We start from the raw sequence: 9,309 nt of genomic DNA, 5'->3' as shown, positions 1-9,309 counted from the left end.
AAGTAAATGCGGTAAAGGTGCTTCAGCTTGAAATGGCTGCAGGTGTTGCTATAAGTTTTTGATCGTGCAATTGGTGTCAATGTTCCAAGATCATGCTTTCTCTCAGTGAAGGAAACTTCAGATCTCAACATAAAGTCATTGCTGGTCTTGATAAGGCAGTGGAAACCATGAAGACAGGGGAGATCATTGTGTGTTTTTGGAATGTTAATTTGGCGCTCAGCCCTGTGCCCGGTGGGCGGTAATGATTATTTTTATGCTAAGCTACCGTTGGATTCTTGTGCTTGATACTGAAAACTGCTGTAATAGATAAAAAAAACATTCACCAAACCAGAAATTGGTTAGTTTGGGCTCAAAAATTGCTGTGAATGTAGGGTTTCTTGGGGGATTTGTTAAAGAAGGATGTTGTGTGGTTCTTCCTGGTTCTGGGAAGGATGTCACCACATAATTCTATCGTTGAAGCTATGAGGAACCTGAGATTGGCAGATGGTTGCAAGGGAAGCCAGGTATATGCAGTCAGCCCCGGGGATAAGGCTTCCGAGACTCGGATGAAGGTGGAGCATACCAAGCCTTTGAAGTCTTCGCAAACAGAGCGTACGGCCACGGATGGGTTGTTTGTAGCGAAGTTGTCCGAGCCTCCAATCAGTCCTCACTTGAAGCTTGTGGACTATGTTGAAACTTTGGCATCAATATTTGGCGAACTCGAGAGGGCCCCAGAAGAAGCGAAAGCTGGTCTGTATTTGGAACAGTGTTTTGTCTTTAGAGGCCTAGGTGAAACTAAGTTGCTGCGGCGTAGTTTGCGATCTGCACGCCAGCACGCTTGTCGAGTCCATGAAAAGATAGTATTTTCAGCCTGGCTGAGGTATGAGAAACGTGAAGAAGAACTTGATGATATGTCACTAATGACTTGTAATGGTAGGGTGTTGGAATGCCCTAAAGCTGCGCTGATTGATGGATATTCACCCGTTACTGTTTTTTATCCTTGTCCTTGTCGAGATCCCTTAGACAACAGGGAAATGGCATCGGAGGAATGTTCTACTTCATCTGTCACTAGAGGTGACGTTGTTTTTTGCATAGATGAGGAGGAGGTAGTTTGCAATCGTGAAAACATTGCTGCTCTTTCAAGTCCTTTTCATGCTATGCTCTTTGGATGCTTCACTGAATCACAGAGAACAAAAATAGGTTTTTCCCATAATGGGATCTCTGCTCAGGGCATGAGGGCTGTGGATGAGTTTAGCAAAACAGGTTGTTTGGAACCATTTCCACCAGAGGTTGTGTTGGAGCTGCTAACATTTGCCAACAAGTTCTGCTGTGAAAAGATGAAATCCGCCTGTGACAAATGTTTGGCAGCCCTGGTTCTAAATGTGAATGATGCAGTGATTTTTATTGAGTATGGTCTCGAGGAGAATGCAGAATTGCTGGTTGCTTCCTGCCTACAGTTTTTTCTCAGGGATCTTCCAAGGTCTTTACACCATCCACAGGTTGCAAGTTTATTATGTAAACCAGAAGGCAGGAAAAGACTGGCAATGATTGGGCATTCATCGTTTGCTTTGTACTCCTTTTTAAGTCAAGTAGCCATGGAGGATGACATGAAGTCAGACACCACAGTGCAGCTTTTAGAAATATTGAGAGAATGTGCCACTTCTCATAGGCAGAAAGCACTTGTATTGCATCAACTGGGTTGTGTGATGCTAGAAAGGCAACAATACGGGGAGGCGCAAAATTAGTTTGAAGAAGGGGTATGGCATCATCTTGCTATTGTGCACAGTAAGCCGAATGCCTTAGCTGGGCTCAATTGTATGTGAATGGAAAACTCAAACAGACTGGAAAGCTGGGCTATTCACCCTCTCCGACAGGGAAACCATTGCAAGTTACAAATGGAACTCCACATTCATCTGCAGAAGTTAGTCCACTTTCCTGGCATCTTGGTTCTTGTTACCTCTTTGAAGAAGTGTTTTCTTCACCTGCCATTTGTTTCATGTATATTTTAGGTAGGGGTTACAGGGTTCTTTTTCAGGACACGGATCTTCTTCGGTTTATACCCAATGAAGCTTGTGGTGGTGATAGTTTGGCTATCCTAGAATTATCTGCATGCATTAACGCTCAACGTATTGATAGTTCCAACAAGCTGGGCATCAGTAAGCTAGAGGGTAGCAATGTTGTTTGGGATTGTAAAGACTGGGGAATGATTTTGGCATCTCTCATAGGAATGATTTTGAACCTCGCAGAAAAAACTGTATCATCATGGTGTACAGAACGATTTGATGCAAGCAGTCATGAATATGGATTGCTCATCAGAAGTTGAATCCAATTTACAGTATTTACTGGAATATAACTGGGTTGATGTTTTCAAAGGTGATCCTTCTCTGGCAAGGTTAGTTGAACTAAAGTGCTTTATAGAAAATGTCAAATTGAAATCAAACGCAGATAGACAAATATCAAATTCAAACAGAGAGGACGGAGAAACTTGATGCATCTGCTGTGCCTGTGAAATTGACACACTATTTGTTCCATGTAACCACAAGCCTTGTATTCGGTGTATTTCAAGGCACATGCTGAATAACCAGCGCTGTTTTTTCTATAACTCCATTGTTTCTGAGGTTTGTTCCATGTCAAGTACCCTTTCAATAGATGATAGTTAGTATAGAGGCTCAGGTGGAACAGATACATTGGTGGTTCTTATGGTGGAATGTTAACTGCTTGGATGAGGTTGAAATATCCATATATTGAAATTGGTACCCTAGCTTCATCAGCGCCAATATTGCAATTTGAAGACATTGTACCATCTGATATATTCTACAACCTTGTTTCAATGATTTCAAGTGGGAAAGTGAAAACTGTTTCAGGGTGATACAACAATCATGGAAAGCATTGGAGACATATGGTGAAAGAAATGAAGGGTTACAAAATCTTAGGAAGAAGTTTCGCATATGCAGGGATCTCAAAAGCTCAGAGGAAGTACAAGACTGGTTAAACTCATCATACAGTAACCTTGCTATGGTGGATTATCCATATCCAGCTAGTAATTTAGGGGCAGTTTCCTGTTTCTCAGCAGAGGTAAAGGGATACGACAGTAAGGGCTAGTAAAGAGCTTTAAACATCCATCAAGGCTACAGCTGTAGTAATCCACTTGGCAGAGAATGAATCTTGATTGTAATAAATGCTATGTTCAGCATGATGTAGAATTAGAATCCTAATTGTTTTAGGTTTCTAGAGCTGTCAGTTAGTAGTAAGTTGCTTTTATTAGTTAGTTTAAAGGTGAATAGGTGTCATTAGAAATAGACTTCGAGTTCCCCTCATGCTGGAGGAGGAATCTCAGTCAGGTAGAAGAAGGATATATATAGAAGAAAATGAAAGGTAATAAGGGTTGGAAAACTTTATGACAGAACATTGTATTTGGCTTATGTAAAGACAGAGTTTCAGTAATGTAATTTGGCTTTACTTCTCAGGATTCATGAAGAATTTCTATGTTCAGAATGTGTGATCTTGTCCTTTCCTAAATTTTTACAGTTGTATAAATGTATAATCACTCAGAATTCACTGATTGTGCTCTGATTTCCTGTATGCATTTATAAACTGTGGTTTCATATGAGTTATGTTCTGAATATTCAAATGCTGAATGCCCTGATTTCTATGTAAAGTCAAGATCCTTGTTTATTGAGGTGTTGTTGACTCCATAGGCCCAATGGAAACTTGTTTAATGTTTTTCCAGCATCTATATTTGTCACAGTTATTTCACAAAGAGTTAGTCATCTTACCTTAATCAAAATCATTAACCCATCTAGAGAGAGCCCTCTCAGGTTGAGGAGGCTAAGCCTCAGCCTAAAGTAGGTTTGAAATAGTTACTTGAAGTCTTCCTGGTCTGCAGCCTTCCAGGGCATGATTTTGAGATAACACTTAGCATGGATGGAAAGGAAAATACAAAGTTAGAGGTAAATGGCAACCTAAGAGGACAAGGCCTCAACATGCAGATGGAAAAGAAAATGTGGCACCGCAAAAGAGATTTAATGCAACTAGACAAGGATATGGGCCACAACAGTAGCAGAAGCAGGATAGAGGTGAGGGCACTGGCCAGTTGGAGTATTGGACATGTGGTGAAGAACAACTTAGGAGATATTAACCGCAACATCATGGTGGAAGGCCTAAGATATACAATGTAGATGAGGCATAGACTGTTGGGGATATTGGCCAAAGTATTCCACGTACCTATGCAGTTGTGGACAATGGACAAGTAGAACAACAAGAATCTATCATTGAGATTGACTTTTCGTGATTAAGTTATATATATTTTGATTGACCATGGATCAAATTATATCTATGTTAGTCCTAACATGGGGATAGGTGTGTTTTGAATAAGGAGTTGCATGTAGAGTCTTTGTTAGTGTAGGTGGCCATAAGTACAAAGAAGCGAGTTCATCATTGGATAAGAAATTGCACATTTTATTTGAATGGTATGCCTACCTAAACACATTTGAATGTTTTACCATTGGGTTCATATAGTATGTTGTTGGGAATAGATTGTTTGAATCTACATAGAACCAGGTTTGACTACTATGATTGATCAGGTGCTCAAAATTAGGCTCAAAAATCAAAGTGTCAAATTCTTGATCATGTTAGCCTCAAATTGAGGTGCTTGTCATTCTGATTCCAATGGTGTGAATGACACTCATATCTAAGCTCGTATGCAGAATTTAGAGCAAGTAAAAATTCAGATTTGACTTACTTACATGGCAAGATTGGATGATGTGGCAAGGTCCTTCAGTGAATGAGGAGGTTCCAAGTGGCAAGCCTCCATTGGCCCTACATGTCACAAATCAAAATCACAGGCAGGTCAACATTAAAAGAATCAACCCAGAACAACAAGGGGGTGATGCGATGGATCACAATCATAGATTGACGAAGGGGAGGTGTTACAGAATCGGCCCCCGGTAAGGTTTTGGCTGTGATGTGATATCACAATCTCATATCACAACAAGATAGAAGTCCCATATATATGGACCATTGGTACTATGTTGAATTGCGATTGTGATATCATGGATGCAGTAAGTTATCGGTTGTAGTTTAATGTCCTATTGGGTTCGTCGATATCACAATCGCACATTAACACCTTATTGACAGACCATAAGCCTGTAGAACTCTGTCGATTTCGATTTTCAATAAGACAGTCACTGCCGACAGATTAAGGCCCACAACGCAGCAAAATTTACACTCAGTTAACATATTTTTTGAGAGAAATTGTGGGTTTATGTCGGTATGTGGAGAAATTTGTGGAACAAATAGTAGGATAACTAGGAGGTGTTATAACTTCTTCAGTTTTCCACCAAATTGGTTGCAAAAGTAGGCTAGATAACCATTCTTGAGTATTTTTTTACTGATTGGAGCAAGTTTGTGAAGCATTTGAGCATTGTAAAGACATATTTTTAAGCTTTTTAGCATAATAGAGAGGCCCAAGCCACTGGAAGCTGGACCAAGGAGACGTAGCCTAGGAGGGGTGAACTCCTCTATCATGTTGTAGTTGTAATGTGTTTTTTATGATGTTTTGTATATGTTTATTTTGTTGTTTAGTTTCTGATTTATGTTAAGCTTATCATAAAATTAACAAAAAATCTCTTCATTTCACTTTCAAAAATTGATGAATCCTTAGGCACAATGAAAGCATTTTGTTTATAATCTCAGGAAGATCTTAGCACTCCAAATTAATATTCTAAATCAGATCAATTTGGTATCAGAGCACTAGGTTTGCTTTGTGAAAGAAGGCTTTAATTTTTTTCAAGTTTGTGTCATGATTAGAATGTTAAAACTCAAAAGAGGTGAAGGAAAACTGGTTGGAAGCCTTGAAGTTGGGTCAAGGGGAAGAAGAGAAAGGTTTTTGTAATCTCCAACATCAATTTAGCATAAAGTTACAATTGAGACTCAAGAGAACATCTCTCATGAAGGAGAACCTACAAACATGATAGAAGATGATAATACCTTCAGACAGGCTTTCTTTGATATGAAAAAGATGGTGAAGGTCATCTATGAAGAGAGGAATAGCAGGTTGCAAGGAGAAAGTTCCAAACCTCCTAAAGGAGAATGCTCTTTAGGAGGAGGTAATGGAAAAGGAGGTAATGGGAATGGAGACAAACCTCCACCCTCTCCATCATCTTCTTCATCTTCTTCTTCACAAGCATCTTCACACTCTTCCACTAACACAAACCTTACTCATACTCATCATCATTCTTCACAAGGAACTGGTAAATCACCTTTTTAAAAACTTGATGTCAAATTCGAGTTGCCCATGTATAATGGTGAAGTGAATAAAGATAAGCTTGATAATTGGATTCGTCAGTTGGAGGTCTATTACAGGATTCAAAACCTTCAAAAGGATGACATAAATATTCAATTATCTTCCTTGAGAATGGAGGGTGAAACACTTATATGGTGGGAATCAAAGACCCATCAGGAGATTAAAAAGCATGGTAACATATCTATTTCTTGGAATGATTTCATTGCTGCAATCAAAAGAAAATTCTAGCCTCTAGCTTATATGTAGAAATCCATCATGAATTGGTAGAGCTTTAGACAGCTTAAGGGTCAAAATGTCCAAGATTACACCCAAGAATTCAGAAAAAGGTCTCTGATGTTAGGTGTAGATTTGTAGTCACAGGATACCTTGGTGAAGTACATAGGAGGTTTACACAATTACCTTAGGCATACTATCTTAATGTTTAATCCCAATAATTTAGATGATTTGTGTGTGCAAGCCACTCATCTTGAGGCAAGAGGGAAAAACACCCCAGGAGAAGACAGTAAAAAACCATTTAAGAGTAAAGGAAAAGAAAAGGTTTTCAAAGGGAAGGCAAAGAAAAATGCGTCTATCAAAAATGAAGGAGAGAAAATTACATGCAAACAATGTTCCAGAGAGGGTCACAATGAAGCTCACTATTGGAAGCTTCATCCTAAAATGAAACCAAAAAGAAACAACAATAAGGGAAAACAGAATACAACTACAAACACTCAACATGATTTGGGATCTGATTCAAGTGATGAAACTAAAATCACAGCCATGGGGTTAAAAGGAAAAGAATCCATTTCCAACACTAGTTCTTTAGACTCACAAAATGAAAGTCCAAATGAAAAGAGGAGAATAGAATTGCTTCATATAAGGGTGATCTCGAAACATAATAATATTGATATGTTGTTTGATAGCGACTCTCAAGCCAATCTTATTTCTAAAAACATTGTCAAGAGTTTAAATCTAGAAACTGTTCCACATCATAAACCATATCCACTTGGATGGGTAGGTGACAATGCGCAATTGTAGGTTACTAGAAAGTGTAAACTAAGATTCACAATTATTGCAAATTTCGTAGGTGAAGTGGAGCTTGACATTGTGCCGTTAGATATTTGTGGCATGGTTTTGGGTAGCCCCTACATTTATCACAAAAAATCTATCTTCCATCGACATGAAAATAAATATCATTTGTTCAAAAATGGAGTAGAATATATTATGAGAGATCACAGCAAGAAAAAAAATATTTCACTTGTTAATGCAGGGCAGATGAAAAGATTGGTGAATTCGAGCAAGAATTTTGTGCTTATCATGATCAAACCTAAAAATGATGTTGATATTGAACCTTTTAAAGGTTATGATTCAAATTTGAAATTTGAATTGGTTGACGTAGTTAACCAATATGATGAAATGTTTCAGGAACCAAAGGGATTACCTCCCAAGGGAGGAATCCAGTACGAGATACAGTTGCAGCAAGACTGTCATTTTCCTAACATTGGCATGTATAGGATGTTAGTGATAGAAAGCACAGAAATTAAGACGCAAGTCCAATAGTTTTTGTATAAAGGGATCATCAGACCATCTTACTCACCTTGTGGTTCATCTATTGTCTTAGTGGCAAAGAAGGATGAAATATGGCACATGTGTGTGGACTTTCGCACATTAAAGAAAATTACAGTAAAGAACCATTACCCACTATCTCGAATAGATGATTTACTGGATGAATTGAAAGATGAAAAATATTTTACTAAACTGGACTTAAGAAGTGGCTACCATAAAATTAGAATAGCTGAAGGAGACATTTGGAAGATAGTGTTCAAAACAAAATAGGGTTTGTTTGAATGGCTAGTTATGTCGTTTGGTTTATGTAATGCTCCTGTTACATTCATGTGTTTTATGAATGATGTGTTGAGGCCATTTCTTGATGAATTTTTCATAGTCTATTTAGCTGACATCTTAATTTTCAGTAAATCCCTTTTTGAGCATGCCATGCATGTAATAAAAGTACTTGATGTCTTGAAAAAAGAATAGTTTTATCTTAAGATGTCAAAGTGTGAGTTTGGAAAGACTTCTTTAGTTTACTTGGGTCATAATGTTGGAGGAGGTGAGTTGAAAATAGATCCCTCCAAGGTTGATGTCATTGTAATTTTTCCAAGGCCTAAGACAATTATAGAGGTAAGAAGTTTTCTGGGAGCAAGCCAATATTTGGAGGAAATGTATTGTTAATTTTTCTCTTATAGTAGCTCCTTTGCATGCGTTGACTAGTGTGAAAAAGTTTTTTTTGTGGGGAGGCAAACAACAAAAGGCCTTTGATGAATTGAAAGAAGAGATCAGTACAACTCCTGTACTCGCACTTCCAAACTTGAGAAAGTCATTTGATATTCAAAAATATGCTAGTGACTATGTTATGGGTGCAACCCTCATGCAACATGGTAAGCCTATCTTTTTTCATTAGAAAAAATTTAATGGTGCAGTGATTAACTATGCTAAATATGACAAGGAATTGTATGCATTGGTGTACAATGTGAGAAAATGGGAACACTACTTGATGGGTAAGGAAACAGTCATTCACACTGATCATCAACCATTGCAATACTTGTAATCTCAATCAAAGTTGCAGCAGTCACGACACTTCCGATGGATGGGTTTCCTTCAGCAATTCCACTTCGTAAGCAAGTATAAGAAAGGTATCTACAATAAAGTTGTTGATATGATTTCTAGGCCGATTTTTGTGCAACTACATTACTCAAGCATAATTCTATTTTACATGAAATTTATATTGAGAAATATGCATTAGATAATGACTTTCAAGACTTTTATGCATGCTTGAGTAAAGGTAACCAAGTAGAGGAATCAGATTATCATTTGCATAGTAACTTCTTGTACCATCTTGGCAAGCTTTGTACTCTGCAAGGAGAAAGAGTGAAAATCATAAGAGAGGCACATACTTCTATTATTGCTAGTCATTTTGGTGTAAGTAAGATGGTGGCACATCTATAGAGGTGTTGTTATTGGACTCGTATGCTTGAAAGTGTGTCTCA

The 9,309-nt window shown here is 38.1% G+C and overlaps 1 pseudogene; it reads left to right on the top strand.

Annotated features, from left to right (window-relative positions):
- Window positions 1–416: 416 nt before the first annotated feature.
- On the top strand, window positions 417–1,724 carry LOC149239674 (ethylene-overproduction protein 1 pseudogene; annotated as a pseudogene).
- Window positions 1,725–9,309: the final 7,585 nt, after the last annotated feature.

Source organism: Pinus tabuliformis, chromosome 8, assembly GCF_031772625.1.
Source record: "Pinus tabuliformis cultivar Carrire ecotype Pingquan chromosome 8, CPIR1, whole genome shotgun sequence".
In the NCBI taxonomy this organism is placed as follows: Eukaryota; Viridiplantae; Streptophyta; class Pinopsida; order Pinales; family Pinaceae; genus Pinus; species Pinus tabuliformis.
The sequence above is the reverse complement of the archived record's forward strand: the minus strand, read 5'-3'. Positions and strand labels throughout refer to the sequence as shown.